Source organism: Patiria miniata, unplaced genomic scaffold (genome assembly GCF_015706575.1).
Source record: "Patiria miniata isolate m_02_andy unplaced genomic scaffold, ASM1570657v1 HiC_scaffold_4, whole genome shotgun sequence".
Classification (NCBI taxonomy): domain Eukaryota; kingdom Metazoa; phylum Echinodermata; class Asteroidea; order Valvatida; family Asterinidae; genus Patiria; species Patiria miniata.
In genome coordinates this window covers 8,582,170-8,603,924 of record NW_024037071.1, presented here as the reverse complement: position 1 = coordinate 8,603,924, position 21,755 = coordinate 8,582,170, and positions in this window count along the sequence as shown.

Sequence of the window (21,755 nt, the reverse complement as noted above, 5' to 3'; positions counted from 1 at the left end):
GCGCAGCCCTTAGACAACCCTATTGAAATTGTGTACACTACGGTTTGTTTGTGTCTGATTCTGCGCGTTCTGCATACACTTATTCTCATCTTTTTGGGGGCTAATATTTCACAACCTGCGTTGGCGCGATTTTACCGCGATAGGTCAATTCTGAGTGCCGTAGATAGTTGGGACGGGAGATATAGTCTTTTCTTTTCTATATCTTTGGAGATAATTGACATATCGCGATAGAATCGCGATAGAATTGCGTGAACGCAGCTTGTGAAATATTGTCCAAGTACATAATATATATAAATGGACGCGGAACGCGCAAAATATGTGATCAACAAAAATCAAATAAGTGTTCAAAAACACCCTTAGGTTGAGTCTTAAGTGGCGTGGCTAACTCGCAAACGGTGATAGCTACTATAGGTGCAGGCCACTAAATCGGTCCGAAATTGCCAACGCCGGCCAAATCACGATTCGCATGCCCTCATTGAGCATATTGTGGGCCATGAACTTGAGTGTTTGTTGGTGGAAGCCGTGCAGAGGACTGCGAGCTTGTATTTTTGTAAAATGTGGATGATGATTATGCACTAAAATGGCTCTATTTTTCACTGGAGCGTAGGCGACCATTTTAAAAAAGGGCAATGGGCTTCAGCACTGCTTTTAGGGGTCATCAGCTTTGGATGGAATTTTCTCCCAAAAGTCATTGTTCCCCCCCCCCCAAACTTGAACCGAAAATGAGAGATGATGAAATAAGCTTTCATGTGAGGTACGTGTTGAACACCTCATACACTTAAGAGTATTTTTTATGAATTTCTGAAGTAGGTACTGGTGTGCAACCCTATGAACATGACGCAAGTACACCTTTTGGTCACGTGGTCAGTGTGGCAACTGCTTGGGATGTTTAGGGCAATACCTGGCGATCTTTTGATTTGTAATCAAAGTGTCACATAGATCTTCGGATTTTTTTTGTAGATTTTTGTTAACCACAAGCACTATTTCATACTTTGTAAATTTAACCCTAAAGGGGCCGGGTTATTTTAACCATCTCTCAGCCGGGGGATTCCGCCCCCCCCCCCCCCCCAGATCTCGGCTATCGAGTGACGAACAGTTTTGAAACTCGGTTCATGCATACAGCAATTCTTCATGAACATACCCAAGAAATTTCATGACCAAATGTCAAAGTGTTTTGGAATCCTGGCTAATTACTTATTCATATGTATGAATGGTAATTCTGGTCTGTGTACACGAACGGTATATGGGAAAATTCAGGTTTTTTTTCTTATTTAAGGATCGAAATTGTTAGTTGTTTGTTGAAGATCTTGAGAGGAAATTACTTTTTTTGAGAAGTATATTATTTTGTTTACTTGGTTCCTTTTCTTCTTTGTACCAGCTTAAAAACTAAATCGCGACTTTATCATTTTGAACCGGGAAATTTGAAGTGAGCCATTTCTCGCCGTTACATTGATAGTTTTCATTGGTGCTGCTTGCGTTTAGTCTGTTCGAAGCAGTGTTGAGTTTGCCTTTGTCAAATGTTTTCCTCTTTCATTTATTATGTGAAATAATTTATTGAAAATGAAATCTATAGTTTCAGTTCTTTTGAATTTTTGGTTTTTAACGTGATTTTTTTGTCGTCTATAGTTTTGCAACATTTTGCTTTAACTTTCTTATTTTTTTCTCTTGCTTTGCTATAGGCACATTTTTGTGCTTGTTTGGATCATGGTTCACCTTATCCCGCTTTTGATGAGCAATTTTTAGTGTTGTTTTAATGTAATTCTCTCTCTTTGATTGAATTCTTTTGAGAAGTTTCTTAGTCGTTTTCAACCTTGGTGTTGTGCAAGGATATACATTTGTTTGGCCTTGTTTTCTTAAGAAACTAGGTTGAAAGCTCATTTCAATGCTAGATTTGTAACGCTTTTTCTTGTACATTTTCATAGGAGTTAAAGATTTCCTTAATTATTTTACCTTGTGCTCCCATTTTTTTGGTTTCACACCGCTCAATGGCCTATGGCCTAGTGCAAATAGTTGGGAGCCTGTTCAGTTATTTTATGATGTGCTAATCCAAGAGTTGGGGGATTGTCTCCCGCTTCGTTTTTATCTTCGAAGTCGTTTATTGTCCCTGATAATTCATTACCTTTTTTTCTAATATGTTTTCTCTTTTGTAACTTTACAGACTTCATTATATGCACCATTCTTAATTAATTTTTTTGGCCTTTACTTTTTGTTTGTCTTTCTGGCTTAAGGTTGTACCTTTTTTTAGTCTTTACTTTTGATTGAAGAGTTTATTCTTTGGAGTTGGTTAATTGTCTTTGATTTTACGTTTATTGTATTATTATCAATTCTTTCGGTTCCTCTTTGTTGAAATATTTTTGTCGGTTTGGTCTCCTATCTCCATTAATTAAGTGTCCTCGAGACTTTTCCCTTCCAAGATCCTGAGTTTAGTTAAATTTGGATAGTTAATCCCCATAGAGTCTGTTTAGTGCGAGTTCGCAATACTGTGTCAGTTTGACAGGCTACACGTGCTAAATGCGACCGGAAAACGGCTGCTACCCCCATTCCGCCTTAAAGTAAAAAGAATACACATCATGCATGCATTACACAAAATAGTTTTGAAGGACATTTTGGTCAGTCGTCCTTCAAACATCTCACATTTATGGAACAAGTTTTAAAATGTTATAGGAAAATGCGTGTTATACTACTTTGAGATGACTTTGAAAAAAATAAACTTGGGGCTTGACTTGACTTTTTGAAAAAATGACTGGAGACTTTACTTGACTTGTAAAACAAATGAATTGAGACTTGATTTGACTTGCTAAAATTTGTATTGGGACTCGACTCGACTTGGACAGAAATGATTTGGTTAAAACTCTGTAATTATTGAAACAAAGGCTATCTACGATCGATTTAAAAACAATACAACGTAATCTTTAATACCCGTAATATTTTTTTAATTAATGGAGAGACGCTGCAATCTGTCAGCAGACTACAAACATGGGCGAATGCACTTTCGTTCTCTTAATATGAAACGTTTCTTGTACACGTGATTGTGATTTCCCGTCTTCAAAATTACCAAACCTTGTTAGCAAACTGGTTGAACACGAAGCATTTACAACGGCGCAAGTGATCTGTAATCAAACTAATCCATTGTCCTGTTAACTTCAGTCCATCTTGAAATAGTTTACAGAAAACAGAGGCAGCCGTAATCTGAAAAGAAAACAGAGAGTGACCACCTGCAGATAATCCATGACAAGCTACATCAAAAAGTGCGCATGCGCATGTTGCTGTATGGAATTGCACGCACAAGACTTTAAGAAGTTTTTTTATCCATATTGCCATCATCATTGTGTATCGTGCCCTCATCTAAAGTTCATCGGCTCCTACAAATGTCCTTTTTCTGCAAGTTTACATGTCTAAAATTTGCACCTTGACCAAACTGACAGGATTTCGGGTATGTTTTGTGCAGGAGTAATCACCTCCCCTGAGCCTATTTCTACTGTTTTTAGACATGTTGCAGTGTCTGTTCCTTCATGGTTGCTTGCTATATGACCATGGTATGACTGAGTGGATCGATAAGTGACGAACTTCTTCTGTGCGGTGTGTTCCTCCATGCTCCATCCATCATTGTGCATGTTCCATCATACCCATGTTCTCAAAGTACGTTTCGCCATATTCTCTCGGTAAGTACCGTTTCAGGCACAATTGCAGAATACCCCGCCACTCGATCTATCCACCTCGTAGCCGGGAGTTTCACATTCAACATACATTGATGACTTTTTGTTTTTCTCCCATCCCCCTCCCCCCACCGAGTTTTTATCCCGAATAGTTCAACACCACCTTTCTTTTTTAGCTTGAAGTTTGCAGTCGTTGATCGGTCAATGAGATTGTGTTAACACATTCGATCGTATTGTGTTGCCTGTGTGTGATTTGAGGCATGTCAGGCAGTACATAAATAATGCATTTTCTGAAGTTATCTTATTTCATATTTTATGTTGCAGGGTTTGTAGCGCGTATTGATTTGTCAGGGTATATAATACGCATATAGTAAATATATGAAAAAGGTAATTGAATCGATTTCACAAGAAGGATGCGTATGTGATCATGATGTGATCAAGTTTCTTTTTGGCCACTGCTTTGTTATGGTTTGCATGCATATTGTATGCGAAGACGGGCGTTAAAAAGTGAAGTCCACTAGAACTACAAACTGGGAACCAGTTTGTATTCGGCGGTTGCTTGCTCATTGTTGAAAACATTTTTTTTATTATTGTGTATTCAATATCGGAATCTAAATCTTAAACTTCATTCACGCTTGCTTTCAATCTTCCCTGAAAAATATCGTGTCCACTATAAACCACAAAGTTGGACACGGATTATTCCATTCTGCCATAATCTTTTTGGTTGGTAATACGTTGAATGGTATACACTGAACGGGGGTCAGACAAGTCGACCGTTGAGATAACTCGACTCGGGACAAGTCGACCGTTGAGACAACTCGACCGTTGAGACAACTCGACCGTATGTGCGACAAGTCGACCGTTGAGACAAGTCGCCTCGCATGTTTTGGGCCTAGGTTTGGGGAAAGTACCGGGGATTTTGACGGCGGCTGGTCGCCGTTTGGGAGTAATGACATATGAAGGTTTTTTTTTGCATTAAAAGAGCCGATATAGCGCAGCGTGATTGGCCGTGCACATCGTTCGTTTGTTCTGGGCCACGTGCGCGCATCCCCGATCAACGTGGCCGTACCGTGCACGGTGGCATCGTTTTTGCCGGGCCTGTGTGCCCACTTGCCGCACCGGTCGACGTGCCCGCGTGCCGAGCCCGGCCCGGTCCTCGCGGCCGGGCGGGGCGCACCGGCCCGACGCGACGGCCACCGGATCGGAGCGCCCTCTGTACATCGAGTATGCCCGCGCCGCGCCCGTGATCGGTCTTGCCACAGATTTGTGCAACTTTTTCTGATCCACGTGTATTCATTTCCATTTAGTCGAGCAGTCTCAACGGTCGAGTTGTCCCGAGTCCAGTTGTCTCAACGGTCGACCTGTCTAACGGTCGAGTTGTCTCAACGGTCGACTTGTCCCGAGTCGAGTTGTCTCAACGGTCGACTTGTCTGATATCCTACTGCACATACCGTGCAATAGGCCAATTTGCACAAAAACCTAGGTGGGTAAAACGCGGAACTCTCATTTTAAAAGGTCTTCCCGGGTGAATTTCGGAAAGAAAAAAATCAGAGGAGTTGTTGAGAATATAATACATTAATCCAGATTAAAATTAAAAGATTGTGACGATTTTTAATGTTGGTTCTGCAGCGCTAAAGATGCCCCCTCCTACGGCATCGGAGCCAGTACGCGTATACTGCACATACCGTGCAATAGGCCTATTTGGACAAAAAAACCTAGGTGGGTAAAACGCGGAACTCTCATTTTAAAAGGTCTTCCCGGGTGAATTTCGGAAAGAAAAAAATCAGAGGAGTTGTTGAGAATATAATACATTAATCCAGATTAAAATTAAAAGATTGTGACGATTTTTAATGTTGGTTCTGCAGCGCTAAAGATGCCCCCTCCTACGGCATCGGAGCCAGTACGTGTATACTGCACATACCGTGCAATAGGCCAATTTGCACAAAAAACCTAGGTGGGTAAAACGCGGAACTCTCATTTTAAAAGGTCTTCCCGGGTGAATTTCGGAAAGAAAAAAATCAGAGGAGTTGTTGAGAATATAATACATTAATCCAGATTAAAATTAAAAGATTGTGACGATTTTTAATGTTGGTTCTGCAGCGCTAAAGATGCCCCCTCCTACGGCATCGGAGCCAGTACGCGTATACTGCACATACCGTGCAATAGGCCTGTTTGCACAAAAAACCTAGGTGGGTAAAACGCGGAACTCTCATTTTAAAAGGTCTTCCCGGGTGAATTTCGGAAAGAAAAAAATCAGAGGAGTTGTTGAGAATATAATACATTAATCCAGATTAAAATTAAAAGATTGTGACGATTTTTAATGTTGGTTCTGCAGCGCTAAAGATGCCCCCTCCTACGGCATCGGAGCCAGTACGTGTATACTGCACATACCGTGCAATAGGCCAATTTGCACAAAAAACCTAGGTGGGTAAAACGCGGAACTCTCATTTTAAAAGGTCTTCCCGGGTGAATTTCGGAAAGAAAAAAATCAGAGGAGTTGTTGAGAATATAATACATTAATCCAGATTAAAATTAAAAGATTGTGACGATTTTTAATGTTGGTTCTGCAGCGCTAAAGATGCCCCCTCCTACGGCATCGGAGCCAGTACGCGTATACTGCACATACCGTGCAATAGGCCTATTTGGACAAAAAAACCTAGGTGGGTAAAACGCGGAACTCTCATTTTAAAAGGTCTTCCCGGGTGAATTTCGGAAAGAAAAAAATCAGAGGAGTTGTTGAGAATATAATACATTAATCCAGATTAAAATTAAAAGATTGTGACGATTTTTAATGTTGGTTCTGCAGCGCTAAAGATGCCCCCTCCTACGGCATCGGAGCCAGTACGCGTATACTGCACATACCGTGCAATAGGCCTATTTGGACAAAAAACCTAGGTGGGTAAAACGCGGAACTCTCATTTTAAAAGGTCTTCCCGGGTGAATTTCGGAAAGAAAAAAATCAGAGGAGTTGTTGAGAATATAATACATTAATCCAGATTAAAATTAAAAGATTGTGACGATTTTTAATGTTGGTTCTGCAGCGCTAAAGATGCCCCCTCCTACGGCATCGGAGCCAGTACGCGTATACTGCACATACCGTGCAATAGGCCAATTTGCACAAAAAACCTAGGTGGGTAAAACGCGGAACTCTCATTTTAAAAGGTCTTCCCGGGTGAATTTCGGAAAGAAAAAAATCACAGGAGTTGTTGAGAATATAATACATTAATCCAGATTAAAATTAAAAGATTGTGACGATTTTTAATGTTGGTTCTGCAGCGCTAAAGATGCCCCCTCCTACGGCATCGGAGCCAGTACGCGTATACTGCACATACCGTGCATAGGCCTATTTGCACAAAAAACCTAGGTGGGTAAAACGCGGAACTCTCATTTTAAAAGGTCTTCCCGGGTGAATTTCGGAAAGAAAAAAATCACAGGAGTTGTTGAGAATATAATACATTTATCCAGATTAAAATTAAAAGATTGTGACGATTTTTAATGTTGGTTCTGCAGCGCTAAAGATGCCCCCTCCTACGGCATCGGAGCCAGTACGCGTATACTGCACATACCGTGCAATAGGCCTATTTGCACAAAAAACCTAGGTGGGTAAAACGCGGAACTCTCATTTTAAAAGGTCTTCCCGGGTGAATTTCGGAAAGAAAAAAATCAGAGGAGTTGTTGAGAATATAATACATTAATCCAGATTAAAATTAAAAGATTGTGACGATTTTTAATGTTGGTTCTGCAGCGCTAAAGATGCCCCCTCCTACGGCATCGGAGCCAGTACGCGTATACTGCACATACCGTGCATAGGCCTATTTGCACAAAAAACCTAGGTGGGTAAAACGCGGAACTCTCATTTTAAAAGGTCTTCCCGGGTGAATTTCGGAAAGAAAAAAATCAGAGGAGTTGTTGAGAATATAATACATTTATCCAGATTAAAATTAAAAGATTGTGACGATTTTTAATGTTGGTTCTGCAGCGCTAAAGATGCCCCCTCCTACGGCATCGGAGCCAGTACGCGTATACTGCACATACCGTGCATAGGCCTATTTGCACAAAAAACCTAGGTGGGTAAAACGCGGAACTCTCATTTTAAAAGGTCTTCCCGGGTGAATTTCGGAAAGAAAAAAATCACAGGAGTTGTTGAGAATATAATACATTTATCCAGATTAAAATTAAAAGATTGTGACGATTTTTAATGTTGGTTCTGCAGCGCTAAAGATGCCCCCTCCTACGGCATCGGAGCCAGTACGCGTATACTGCACATACCGTGCATAGGCCTATTTGCACAAAAAACCTAGGTGGGTAAAACGCGGAACTCTCATTTTAAAAGGTCTTCCCGGGTGAATTTCGGAAAGAAAAAAATCACAGGAGTTGTTGAGAATATAATACATTAATCCAGATTAAAATTAAAAGATTGTGACGATTTTTAATGTTGGTTCTGCAGCGATAAAGATGCCCCCTCCTACGGCATCGGAGCCAGTACGCGTATACTGCACATACCGTGCAATAGGCCTATTTGCACAAAAAAAACCTAGGTGGGTAAAACGCGGAACTCTCATTTTAAAAGGTCTTCCCGGGTGAATTTCGGAAAGAAAAAAATCAGAGGAGTTGTTGAGAATATAATACATTAATCCAGATTAAAATTAAAACATTGTGACGATTTTTAATGTTGGTTCTGCAGCGCTAAAGATGCCCCCTCCTACGGCATCGGAGCCAGTACGCGTATACTGCACATACCGTGCAATAGGCCTGTTTGGACAAAAAAACCTAGGTGGGTAAAACGCGGAACTCTCATTTTAAAAGGTCTTCCCGGGTGAATTTCGGAAAGAAAAAAATCAGAGGAGTTGTTGAGAATATAATACATTAATCCAGATTAAAATTAAAAGATTGTGACGATTTTTAATGTTGGTTCTGCAGCGCTAAAGATGCCCCCTCCTACGGCATCGGAGCCAGTACGTGTATACTGCACATACCGTGCAATAGGCCAATTTGCACAAAAAACCTAGGTGGGTAAAACGCGGAACTCTCATTTTAAAAGGTCTTCCCGGGTGAATTTCGGAAAGAAAAAAATCAGAGGAGTTGTTGAGAATATAATACATTAATCCAGATTAAAATTAAAAGATTGTGACGATTTTTAATGTTGGTTCTGCAGCGCTAAAGATGCCCCCTCCTACGGCATCGGAGCCAGTACGCGTATACTGCACATACCGTGCAATAGGCCTGTTTGGACAAAAAAACCTAGGTGGGTAAAACGCGGAACTCTCATTTTAAAAGGTCTTCCCGGGTGAATTTCGGAAAGAAAAAAATCAGAGGAGTTGTTGAGAATATAATACATTAATCCAGATTAAAATTAAAAGATTGTGACGATTTTTAATGTTGGTTCTGCAGCGCTAAAGATGCCCCCTCCTACGGCATCGGAGCCAGTACGCGTATACTGCACATACCGTGCAATAGGCCTGTTTGGACAAAAAAACCTAGGTGGGTAAAACGCGGAACTCTCATTTTAAAAGGTCTTCCCGGGTGAATTTCGGAAAGAAAAAAATCAGAGGAGTTGTTGAGAATATAATACATTAATCCAGATTAAAATTAAAAGATTGTGACGATTTTTAATGTTGGTTCTGCAGCGCTAAAGATGCCCCCTCCTACGGCATCGGAGCCAGTACGTGTATACTGCACATACCGTGCAATAGGCCAATTTGCACAAAAAACCTAGGTGGGTAAAACGCGGAACTCTCATTTTAAAAGGTCTTCCCGGGTGAATTTCGGAAAGAAAAAAATCACAGGAGTTGTTGAGAATATAATACATTTATCCAGATTAAAATTAAAAGATTGTGACGATTTTTAATGTTGGTTCTGCAGCGCTAAAGATGCCCCCTCCTACGGCATCGGAGCCAGTACGCGTATACTGCACATAACGTGCATAGGCCTATTTGCACAAAAAACCTAGGTGGGTAAAACGCGGAACTCTCATTTTAAAAGGTCTTCCCGGGTGAATTTCGGAAAGAAAAAAATCACAGGAGTTGTTGAGAATATAATACATTTATCCAGATTAAAATTAAAAGATTGTGACGATTTTTAATGTTGGTTCTGCAGCGATAAAGATGCCCCCTCCTACGGCATCGGAGCCAGTACGCGTATACTGCACATACCGTGCAATAGGCCTGTTTGGACAAAAAAAACCTAGGTGGGTAAAACGCGGAACTCTCATTTTAAAAGGTCTTCCCGGGTGAATTTCGGAAAGAAAAAAATCAGAGGAGTTGTTGAGAATATAATACATTAATCCAGATTAAAATTAAAAGATTGTGACGATTTTTAATGTTGGTTCTGCAGCGCTAAAGATGCCCCCTCCTACGGTATCGGAGCCAGTACGCGTATACTGCACATACCGTGCATAGGCCTATTTGCACAAAAACCTAGGTGGGTAAAACGCGGAACTCTCATTTTAAAAGGTCTTCCCGGGTGAATTTCGGAAAGAAAAAAATCAGAGGAGTTGTTGAGAATATAATACATTTATCCAGATTAAAATTAAAAGATTGTGACGATTTTTAATGTTGGTTCTGCAGCGCTAAAGATGCCCCCTCCTACGGCATCGGAGCCAGTACGCGTATACTGCACATACCGTGCATAGGCCTATTTGCACAAAAAACCTAGGTGGGTAAAACGCGGAACTCTCATTTTAAAAGGTCTTCCCGGGTGAATTTGGGAAAGAAAAAAATCACAGGAGTTGTTGAGAATATAATACATTTATCCAGATTAAAATTAAAAGATTGTGACGATTTTTAATGTTGGTTCTGCAGCGCTAAAGATGCCCCCTCCTACGGCATCGGAGCCAGTACGCGTATACTGCACATACCGTGCAATAGGCCTATTTGGACAAAAAAACCTAGGTGGGTAAAACGCGGAACTCTCATTTTAAAAGGTCTTCCCGGGTGAATTTCGGAAAGAAAAAAATCAGAGGAGTTGTTGAGAATATAATACATTAATCCAGATTAAAATTAAAAGATTGTGACGATTTTTAATGTTGGTTCTGCAGCGCTAAAGATGCCCCCTCCTACGGCATCGGAGCCAGTACGCGTATACTGCACATACCGTGCAATAGGCCTGTTTGGACAAAAAAACCTAGGTGGGTAAAACGCGGAACTCTCATTTTAAAAGGTCTTCCCGGGTGAATTTCGGAAAGAAAAAAATCAGAGGAGTTGTTGAGAATATAATACATTAATCCAGATTAAAATTAAAAGATTGTGACGATTTTTAATGTTGGTTCTGCAGCGCTAAAGATGCCCCCTCCTACGGCATCGGAGCCAGTACGCGTATACTGCACATACCGTGCAATAGGCCTGTTTGGACAAAAAAACCTAGGTGGGTAAAACGCGGAACTCTCATTTTAAAAGGTCTTCCCGGGTGAATTTCGGAAAGAAAAAAATCAGAGGAGTTGTTGAGAATATAATACATTAATCCAGATTAAAATTAAAAGATTGTGACGATTTTTAATGTTGGTTCTGCAGCGCTAAAGATGCCCCCTCCTACGGCATCGGAGCCAGTACGTGTATACTGCACATACCGTGCAATAGGCCAATTTGCACAAAAAACCTAGGTGGGTAAAACGCGGAACTCTCATTTTAAAAGGTCTTCCCGGGTGAATTTCGGAAAGAAAAAAATCACAGGAGTTGTTGAGAATATAATACATTTATCCAGATTAAAATTAAAAGATTGTGACGATTTTTAATGTTGGTTCTGCAGCGCTAAAGATGCCCCCTCCTACGGCATCGGAGCCAGTACGCGTATACTGCACATAACGTGCATAGGCCTATTTGCACAAAAAACCTAGGTGGGTAAAACGCGGAACTCTCATTTTAAAAGGTCTTCCCGGGTGAATTTGGAAAGAAAAAATCACAGGAGTTGTTGAGAATATAATACATTTATCCAGATTAAAATTAAAACATTGTGACGATTTTTAATGTTGGTTCTGCAGCGATAAAGATGTCCCCTCCTACGGCATCGGAGCCAGTACGCGTATACTGCACATACCGTGCAATAGGCCTGTTTGGACAAAAAAAACCTAGGTGGGTAAAACGCGGAACTCTCATTTTAAAAGGTCTTCCCGGGTGAATTTCGGAAAGAAAAAAATCAGAGGAGTTGTTGAGAATATAATACATTAATCCAGATTAAAATTAAAAGATTGTGACGATTTTTAATGTTGGTTCTGCAGCGCTAAAGATGCCCCCTCCTACGGTATCGGAGCCAGTACGCGTATACTGCACATACCGTGCATAGGCCTATTAGCACAAAAACCTAGGTGGGTAAAACGCGGAACTCTCATTTTTTTAAAAGGTCTTCCCGGGTGAATTTCGGAAAGAAAAAAATCAGAGGAGTTGTTGAGAATATAATACATTTATCCAGATTAAAATTAAAAGATTGTGACGATTTTTAATGTTGGTTCTGCAGCGCTAAAGATGCCCCCTCCTACGGTATCGGAGCCAGTACGCGTATACTGCACATACCGTGCATAGGCCTATTAGCACAAAAAACCTAGGTGGGTAAAACGCGGAACTCTCATTTTAAAAGGTCTTCCCGGGTGAATTTGGGAAAGAAAAAAATCACAGGAGTTGTTGAGAATATAATACATTTATCCAGATTAAAATTAAAACATTGTGACGATTTTTAATGTTGGTTCTGCATCGATAAAGATGCCCCCTCCTACGGCATCGGAGCCAGTACGCGTATACTGCACATAACGTGCATAGGCCTATTTGCACAAAAAACCTAGGTGGGTAAAACGCGGAACTCTCATTTTAAAAGGTCTTCCCGGGTGAATTTGGGAAAGAAAAAAATCACAGGAGTTGTTGAGAATATAATACATTAATCCAGATTAAAATTAAAACATTGTGACGATTTTTAATGTTGGTTCTGCAGCGATAAAGATGCCCCCTCCTACGGCATCGGAGCCAGTACGCGTATACTGCACATACCGTGCAATAGGCCTGTTTGGACAAAAAAAACCTAGGTGGGTAAAACGCGGAACTCTCATTTTAAAAGGTCTTCCCGGGTGAATTTCGGAAAGAAAAAAATCAGAGGAGTTGTTGAGAATATAATACATTAATCCAGATTAAAATTAAAAGATTGTGACGATTTTTAATGTTGGTTCTGCAGCGCTAAAGATGCCCCCTCCTACGGCATCGGAGCCAGTACGCGTATACTGCACATACCGTGCAATAGGCCTGTTTGGACAAAAAAACCTAGGTGGGTAAAACGCGGAACTCTCATTTTAAAAGGTCTTCCCGGGTGAATTTCGGAAAGAAAAAAATCAGAGGAGTTGTTGAGAATATAATACATTAATCCAGATTAAAATTAAAAGATTGTGACGATTTTTAATGTTGGTTCTGCAGCGCTAAAGATGCCCCCTCCTACGGCATCGGAGCCAGTACGTGTATACTGCACATACCGTGCAATAGGCCAATTTGCACAAAAAACCTAGGTGGGTAAAACGCGGAACTCTCATTTTAAAAGGTCTTTCCGGGTGAATTTGGGAAAGAAAAAAATCACAGGAGTTGTTGAGAATATAATACATTTATCCAGATTAAAATTAAAACATTGTGACGATTTTTAATGTTGGTTCTGCATCGATAAAGATGCCCCCTCCTACGGCATCGGAGCCAGTACGCGTATACTGCACATAACGTGCATAGGCCTATTTGCACAAAAAACCTAGGTGGGTAAAACGCGGAACTCTCATTTTAAAAGGTCTTCCCGGGTGAATTTGGGAAAGAAAAAAATCACAGGAGTTGTTGAGAATATAATACATTTATCCAGATTAAAATTAAAACATTGTGACGATTTTTAATGTTGGTTCTGCATCGATAAAGATGCCCCCTCCTACGGCATCGGAGCCAGTACGCGTATACTGCACATACCGTGCAATAGGCCTGTTTGGACAAAAAAAAACCTAGGTGGGTAAAACGCGGAACTCTCATTTTAAAAGGTCTTCCCGGGTGAATTTCGGAAAGAAAAAAATCAGAGGAGTTGTTGAGAATATAATACATTAATCCAGATTAAAATTAAAAGATTGTGACGATTTTTAATGTTGGTTCTGCAGCGCTAAAGATGCCCCCTCCTACGGTATCGGAGCCAGTACGCGTATACTGCACATACCGTGCATAGGCCTATTAGCACAAAAAACCTAGGTGGGTAAAACGCGGAACTCTCATTTTAAAAGGTCTTCCCGGGTGAATTTCGGAAAGAAAAAAATCAGAGGAGTTGTTGAGAATATAATACATTTATCCAGATTAAAATTAAAAGATTATGACGATTTTTAATGTTGGTTCTGCAGCGCTAAAGATGCCCCCTCCTACGGTATCGGAGCCAGTACGCGTATACTGCACATACCGTGCATAGGCCTATTAGCACAAAAAACCTAGGTGGGTAAAACGCGGAACTCTCATTTTAAAAGGTCTTCCCGGGTGAATTTGGAAAGAAAAAAATCACAGGAGTTGTTGAGAATATAATACATTTATCCAGATTAAAATTAAAACATTGTGACGATTTTTAATGTTGGTTCTGCATCGATAAAGATGCCCCCTCCTACGGCATCGGAGCCAGTACGCGTATACTGCACATAACGTGCATAGGCCTATTTGCACAAAAAACCTAGGTGGGTAAAACGCGGAACTCTCATTTTAAAAAGTCTTCCCGGGTGAATTTGGGAAAGAAAAAAATCACAGGAGTTGTTGAGAATATAATACATTTATCCAGATTAAAATTAAAACATTGTGACGATTTTTAATGTTGGTTCTGCATCGATAAAGATGCCCCCTCCTACGGCATCGGAGCCAGTACGCGTATACTGCACATACCGTGCAATAGGCCTGTTTGGACAAAAAAAACCTAGGTGGGTAAAACGCGGAACTCTCATTTTAAAAGGTCTTCCCGGGTGAATTTCGGAAAGAAAAAAATCAGAGGAGTTGTTGAGAATATAATACATTAATCCAGATTAAAATTAAAAGATTGTGACGATTTTTAATGTTGGTTCTGCAGCGCTAAAGATGCCCCCTCCTACGGCATCGGAGCCAGTACGCGTATACTGCACATACCGTGCAATAGGCCTGTTTGGACAAAAAAACCTAGGTGGGTAAAACGCGGAACTCTCATTTTAAAAGGTCTTCCCGGGTGAATTTCGGAAAGAAAAAAATCAGAGGAGTTGTTGAGAATATAATACATTAATCCAGATTAAAATTAAAAGATTGTGACGATTTTTAATGTTGGTTCTGCAGCGCTAAAGATGCCCCCTCCTACGGCATCGGAGCCAGTACGTGTATACTGCACATACCGTGCAATAGGCCAATTTGCACAAAAAACCTAGGTGGGTAAAACGCGGAACTCTCATTTTAAAAGGTCTTCCCGGGTGAATTTGGGAAAGAAAAAAATCACAGGAGTTGTTGAGAATATAATACATTTATCCAGATTAAAATTAAAACATTGTGACGATTTTTAATGTTGGTTCTGCATCGATAAAGATGCCCCCTCCTACGGCATCGGAGCCAGTACGCGTATACTGCACATAACGTGCATAGGCCTATTTGCACAAAAAACCTAGGTGGGTAAAACGCGGAACTCTCATTTTAAAAGGTCTTCCCGGGTGAATTTGGGAAAGAAAAAAATCACAGGAGTTGTTGAGAATATAATACATTTATCCAGATTAAAATTAAAACATTGTGACGATTTTTAATGTTGGTTCTGCATCGATAAAGATGCCCCCTCCTACGGCATCGGAGCCAGTACGCGTATACTGCACATACCGTGCAATAGGCCTGTTTGGACAAAAAAAACCTAGGTGGGTAAAACGCGGAACTCTCATTTTAAAAGGTCTTCCCGGGTGAATTTCGGAAAGAAAAAAATCAGAGGAGTTGTTGAGAATATAATACATTAATCCAGATTAAAATTAAAAGATTGTGACGATTTTTAATGTTGGTTCTGCAGCGCTAAAGATGCCCCCTCCTACGGTATCGGAGCCAGTACACGTATACTGCACATACCGTGCATAGGCCTATTAGCACAAAAAACCTAGGTGGGTAAAACGCGGAACTCTCATTTTAAAAGGTCTTCCCGGGTGAATTTCGGAAAGAAAAAAATCAGAGGAGTTGTTGAGAATATAATACATTTATCCAGATTAAAATTAAAAGATTATGACGATTTTTAATGTTGGTTCTGCAGCGCTAAAGATGCCCCCTCCTACGGTATCGGAGCCAGTACGCGTATACTGCACATACCGTGCATAGGCCTATTAGCACAAAAAACCTAGGTGGGTAAAACGCGGAACTCTCATTTTAAAAGGTCTTCCCGGGTGAATTTGGGAAAGAAAAAAATCACAGGAGTTGTTGAGAATATAATACATTTATCCAGATTAAAATTAAAACATTGTGACGATTTTTAATGTTGGTTCTGCATCGATAAAGATGCCCCCTCCTACGGCATCGGAGCCAGTACGCGTATACTGCACATAACGTGCATAGGCCTATTTGCACAAAAAACCTAGGTGGGTAAAACGCGGAACTCTCATTTTAAAAGGTCTTCCCGGGTGAATTTGGGAAAGAAAAAAATCACAGGAGTTGTTGAGAATATAATACATTTATCCAGATTAAAATTAAAACATTGTGACGATTTTTAATGTTGGTTCTGCATCGATAAAGATGCCCCCTCCTACGGCATCGGAGCCAGTACGCGTATACTGCACATACCGTGCAATAGGCCTGTTTGGACAAAAAAAACCTAGGTGGGTAAAACGCGGAACTCTCATTTTAAAAGGTCTTCCCGGGTGAATTTCGGAAAGAAAAAAATCAGAGGAGTTGTTGAGAATATAATACATTAATCCAGATTAAAATTAAAAGATTGTGACGATTTTTAATGTTGGTTCTGCAGCGCTAAAGATGCCCCCTCCTACGGCATCGGAGCCAGTACGTGTATACTGCACATACCGTGCAATAGGCCAATTTGCACAAAAAACCTAGGTGGGTAAAACGCGGAACTCTCATTTTAAAAGGTTTTCCCGGGTGAATTTCCGAAAGAAAAAAATCAGAGGAGTTGTTGAGAATATAATACATTTATTCAGGTTAAAATTAAAAGATTGTGACGATTTTTAATGTTGGTTCTGCAGCGATAAAGATGCCCCCTCCTACGGCATCGGAGCCAGTACGCGTATACTGCACATACCGTGCAATAGGCCTGTTTGGACAAAAAAAACCTAGGTGGGTAAAACGCGGAACTCTCATTTTAAAAGGTCTTCCCGGGTGAATTTCGGAAAGAAAAAAATCAGAGGAGTTGTTGAGAATATAATACATTAATCCAGATTAAAATTAAAAGATTGTGACGATTTTTAATGTTGGTTCTGCAGCGCTAAAGATGCCCCCTCCTACGGCATCGGAGCCAGTACGCGTATACTGCACATACCGTGCAATAGGCCTGTTTGGACAAAAAAACCTAGGTGGGTAAAACGCGGAACTCTCATTTTAAAAGGTCTTCCCGGGTGAATTTCGGAAAGAAAAAAATCAGAGGAGTTGTTGAGAATATAATACATTAATCCAGATTAAAATTAAAAGATTGTGACGATTTTTAATGTTGGTTCTGCAGCGCTAAAGATGCCCCCTCCTACGGCATCGGAGCCAGTACGTGTATACTGCACATACCGTGCAATAGGCCAATTTGCACAAAAAACCTAGGTGGGTAAAACGCGGAACTCTCATTTTAAAAGGTCTTCCCGGGTGAATTTGGGAAAGAAAAAAATCACAGGAGTTGTTGAGAATATAATACATTTATCCAGATTAAAATTAAAACATTGTGACGATTTTTAATGTTGGTTCTGCATCGATAAAGATGCCCCCTCCTACGGCATCGGAGCCAGTACGCGTATACTGCACATAACGTGCATAGGCCTATTTGCACAAAAAACCTAGGTGGGTAAAACGCGGAACTCTCATTTTAAAAGGTCTTCCCGGGTGAATTTGGGAAAGAAAAAAATCACAGGAGTTGTTGAGAATATAATACATTTATCCAGATTAAAATTAAAACATTGTGACGATTTTTAATGTTGGTTCTGCATCGATAAAGATGCCCCCTCCTACGGCATCGGAGCCAGTACGCGTATACTGCACATACCGTGCAATAGGCCTGTTTGGACAAAAAAAACCTAGGTGGGTAAAACGCGGAACTCTCATTTTAAAAGGTCTTCCCGGGTGAATTTCGGAAAGAAAAAAATCAGAGGAGTTGTTGAGAATATAATACATTAATCCAGATTAAAATTAAAAGATTGTGACGATTTTTAATGTTGGTTCTGCAGCGCTAAAGATGCCCCCTCCTACGGTATCGGAGCCAGTACGCGTATACTGCACATACCGTGCATAGGCCTATTAGCACAAAAAACCTAGGTGGGTAAAACGCGGAACTCTCATTTTAAAAGGTCTTCCCGGGTGAATTTCGGAAAGAAAAAAATCAGAGGAGTTGTTGAGAATATAATACATTTATCCAGATTAAAATTAAAAGATTATGACGATTTTTAATGTTGGTTCTGCAGCGCTAAAGATGCCCCCTCCTACGGTATCGGAGCCAGTACGCGTATACTGCACATACCGTGCATAGGCCTATTAGCACAAAAAACCTAGGTGGGTAAAACGCGGAACTCTCATTTTAAAAGGTCTTCCCGGGTGAATTTGGGAAAGAAAAAAATCACAGGAGTTGTTGAGAATATAATACATTTATCCAGATTAAAATTAAAACATTGTGACGATTTTTAATGTTGGTTCTGCATCGATAAAGATGCCCCCTCCTACGGCATCGGAGCCAGTACGCGTATACTGCACATAACGTGCATAGGCCTATTTGCACAAAAAACCTAGGTGGGTAAAACGCGGAACTCTCATTTTAAAAGGTCTTCCCGGGTGAATTTGGGAAAGAAAAAAATCACAGGAGTTGTTGAGAATATAATACATTTATCCAGATTAAAATTAAAACATTGTGACGATTTTTAATGTTGGTTCTGCATCGATAAAGATGCCCCCTCCTACGGCATCGGAGCCAGTACGCGTATACTGCACATACCGTGCAATAGGCCTGTTTGGACAAAAAAAACCTAGGTGGGTAAAACGCGGAACTCTCATTTTAAAAGGTCTTCCCGGGTGAATTTCGGAAAGAAAAAAATCAGAGGAGTTGTTGAGAATATAATACATTAATCCAGATTAAAATTAAAAGATTGTGACGATTTTTAATGTTGGTTCTGCAGCGCTAAAGATGCCCCCTCCTACGGCATCGGAGCCAGTACGTGTATACTGCACATACCGTGCAATAGGCCAATTTGCACAAAAAACCTAGGTGGGTAAAACGCGGAACTCTCATTTTAAAAGGTTTTCCCGGGTGAATTTCCGAAAGAAAAAAATCAGAGGAGTTGTTGAGAATATAATACATTTATTCAGGTTAAAATTAAAAGATTGTGACGATTTTTAATGTTGGTTCTGCAGCGATAAAGATGCCCCCTCCTACGGCATCGGAGCCAGTACGCGTATACTGCACATACCGTGCAATAGGCCTGTTTGGACAAAAAAAACCTAGGTGGGTAAAACGCGGAACTCTCATTTTAAAAGGTCTTCCCGGGTGAATTTCGGAAAGAAAAAAATCAGAGGAGTTGTTGAGAATATAATACATTAATCCAGATTAAAATTAAAAGATTGTGAGGATTTTTAATGTTGGATCTGCAGCGCTAAAGATGCCCCCTCCTACGGTATCGGAGCCAGTACGCGTATACTGCACATACCGTGCATAGGCCTATTTGCACAAAAAACCTAGGTGGGTAAAACGCGGAACTCTCATTTTAAAAGGTTTTCCCGGGTGAATTTCGGAAAGAAAAAAATCAGAGGGGTTGTTGAGAATATAATACATTAATCCAGATTAAAATTAAAAGATTGTGACGATTTTTAATGTTGGTTCTGCAGCGCTAAAGATGCCCCCTCCTACGGTATCGGAGCCAGTACGCGTATACTGCACATACCGTGCAATTGGGCCTATTTGCACAAAAATCCTAGGTGGGTAAAACGCGGAACTCTCATTTTCAAAGGTCTTCCCGGGTGAATTTCGGAAAGAAAAAAATCAGGGGAGTTGTTGAGAATAAAATACATTTATCCATATTAAAATTAAAACATTGTGACGATTTTTAATGTTGGTTCTGCAGCGCTAAAGATACCCCCTCCTACGGCATCGGAGCCAGTACGCGTATACTGCACATACCGTGCATAGGCCTATTTGCACAAAAAACCTAGGTGGGTAAAACGCGGAACTCTCATTTTAAAAGATCTTCCCGGGTGAATTTCGGAAAGAAAAAAATCAGGGGAGTTGTTGAGAATATAATACATTTATCCAGATTAAAATTAAAAGATTGTGACGATTTTTAATGTTGGTTCTGCAGCGCTAAAGATGCCCCCTCCTACGGCATCGGAGCCAGTACGCGTATACTGCACATACCGTGCATAGGCCTATTTGCACAAAAAACCTAGGTGGGTAAAACGCGGAACTCTCATTTTAAAAGGTCTTCCCGGGTGAATTTCGGAAAGAAAAAAATCACAGGAGTTGTTGAGAATATAATACATTTATCCAGATTAAATTTAAAAGATTGTGACGATTTTTAATGTTGGTTCTGCAGCGCTAAAGATACCCCCTCCTACGGCATCGGAGCCAGTACGCGTATACTGCACATACCGTGCATAGGCCTATTTGCACAAAAAACCTAGGTGGGTAAAACGCGGAACTCTCATTTTAAAAGATCTTCCCGGGTGAATTTCGGAAAGAAAAAAATCAGGGGAGTTGTTGAGAATAAAATACATTTATCCATATTAAAATTAAAACATTGTGACGATTTTTAATGTTGGTTCTGCAGCGCTAAAGATACCCCCTCCTACGGCATCGGAGCCAGTACGCGTATACTGCACATACCGTGCATAGGCCTATTTGCACAAAAAACCTAGGTGGGTAAAACGCGGAACTCTCATTTTAAAAGATCTTCCCGGGTGAATTTCGGAAAGAAAAAAATCAGGGGAGTTGTTGAGAATATAATACATTTATCCAGATTAAAATTAAAAGATTGTGACGATTTTTAATGTTGGTTCTGCAGCGCTAAAGATGCCCCCTCCTACGGCATCGGAGCCAGTACGCGTATACTGCACATACCGTGCATAGGCCTATTTGCACAAAAAACCTAGGTGGGTAAAACGCGGAACTCTCATTTTAAAAGGTCTTCCCGGGTGAATTTCGGAAAGAAAAAAATCACAGGAGTTGTTGAGAATATAATACATTTATCCAGATTAAATTTAAAAGATTGTGACGATTTGTAATGTTGGTTCTGCAGCGCTAAAGATGCCCCCTCCTACGGCATCGGAGCCAGTACGCGTATACTGCACATACCGTGCATAGGCCTATTTGCACAAAAAACCTAGGTGGGTAAAACGCGGAACTCTCATTTTAAAAGGTCTTCCCGGGTGAATTTCGGAAAGAAAAAAATCACAGGAGTTGTTGAGAATATAATACATTTATCCAGATTAAAATTAAAAGATTGTGACGATTTTTAATGTTGGTTCTGCAGCGCTAAAGATGCCCCCTCCTACGGCATCGGAGCACGTACGCGTATACTGCATATACCGTGCAATTGGGCCTATTTGCACAAAAATCCTAGGTGGGTAAAACGCGGAACTCTCATTTTAAAAGGTCTTCCCGGGTGAATTTCTGAAAGAAAAAATTCAGAGGAGTTGTTGAGAATATAATACATTTATTCAGATTAAAATTAAAACATTGTGACGATTTTTAATGTTGGTTCTGCAGCGCTAAAGATGCCCCCTCCTACGGCATCGGAGCCAGTATCGCGTATACTGCATATACCGTGCAATTGGGCCTATTTGCACAAAAATCCTAGGTGGGTAAAACGCGGAACTCTCATTTTAAAAGGTCTTCCCGGGTGAATTTCCGAAAGAAAAAAATCAGAGGAGTTGTTGAGAATATAATACACTTATCCAGATTAAAATTAAAACATTGTGATGATTTTTAACTTTGATTCTGCCTGTGTCAAACGCG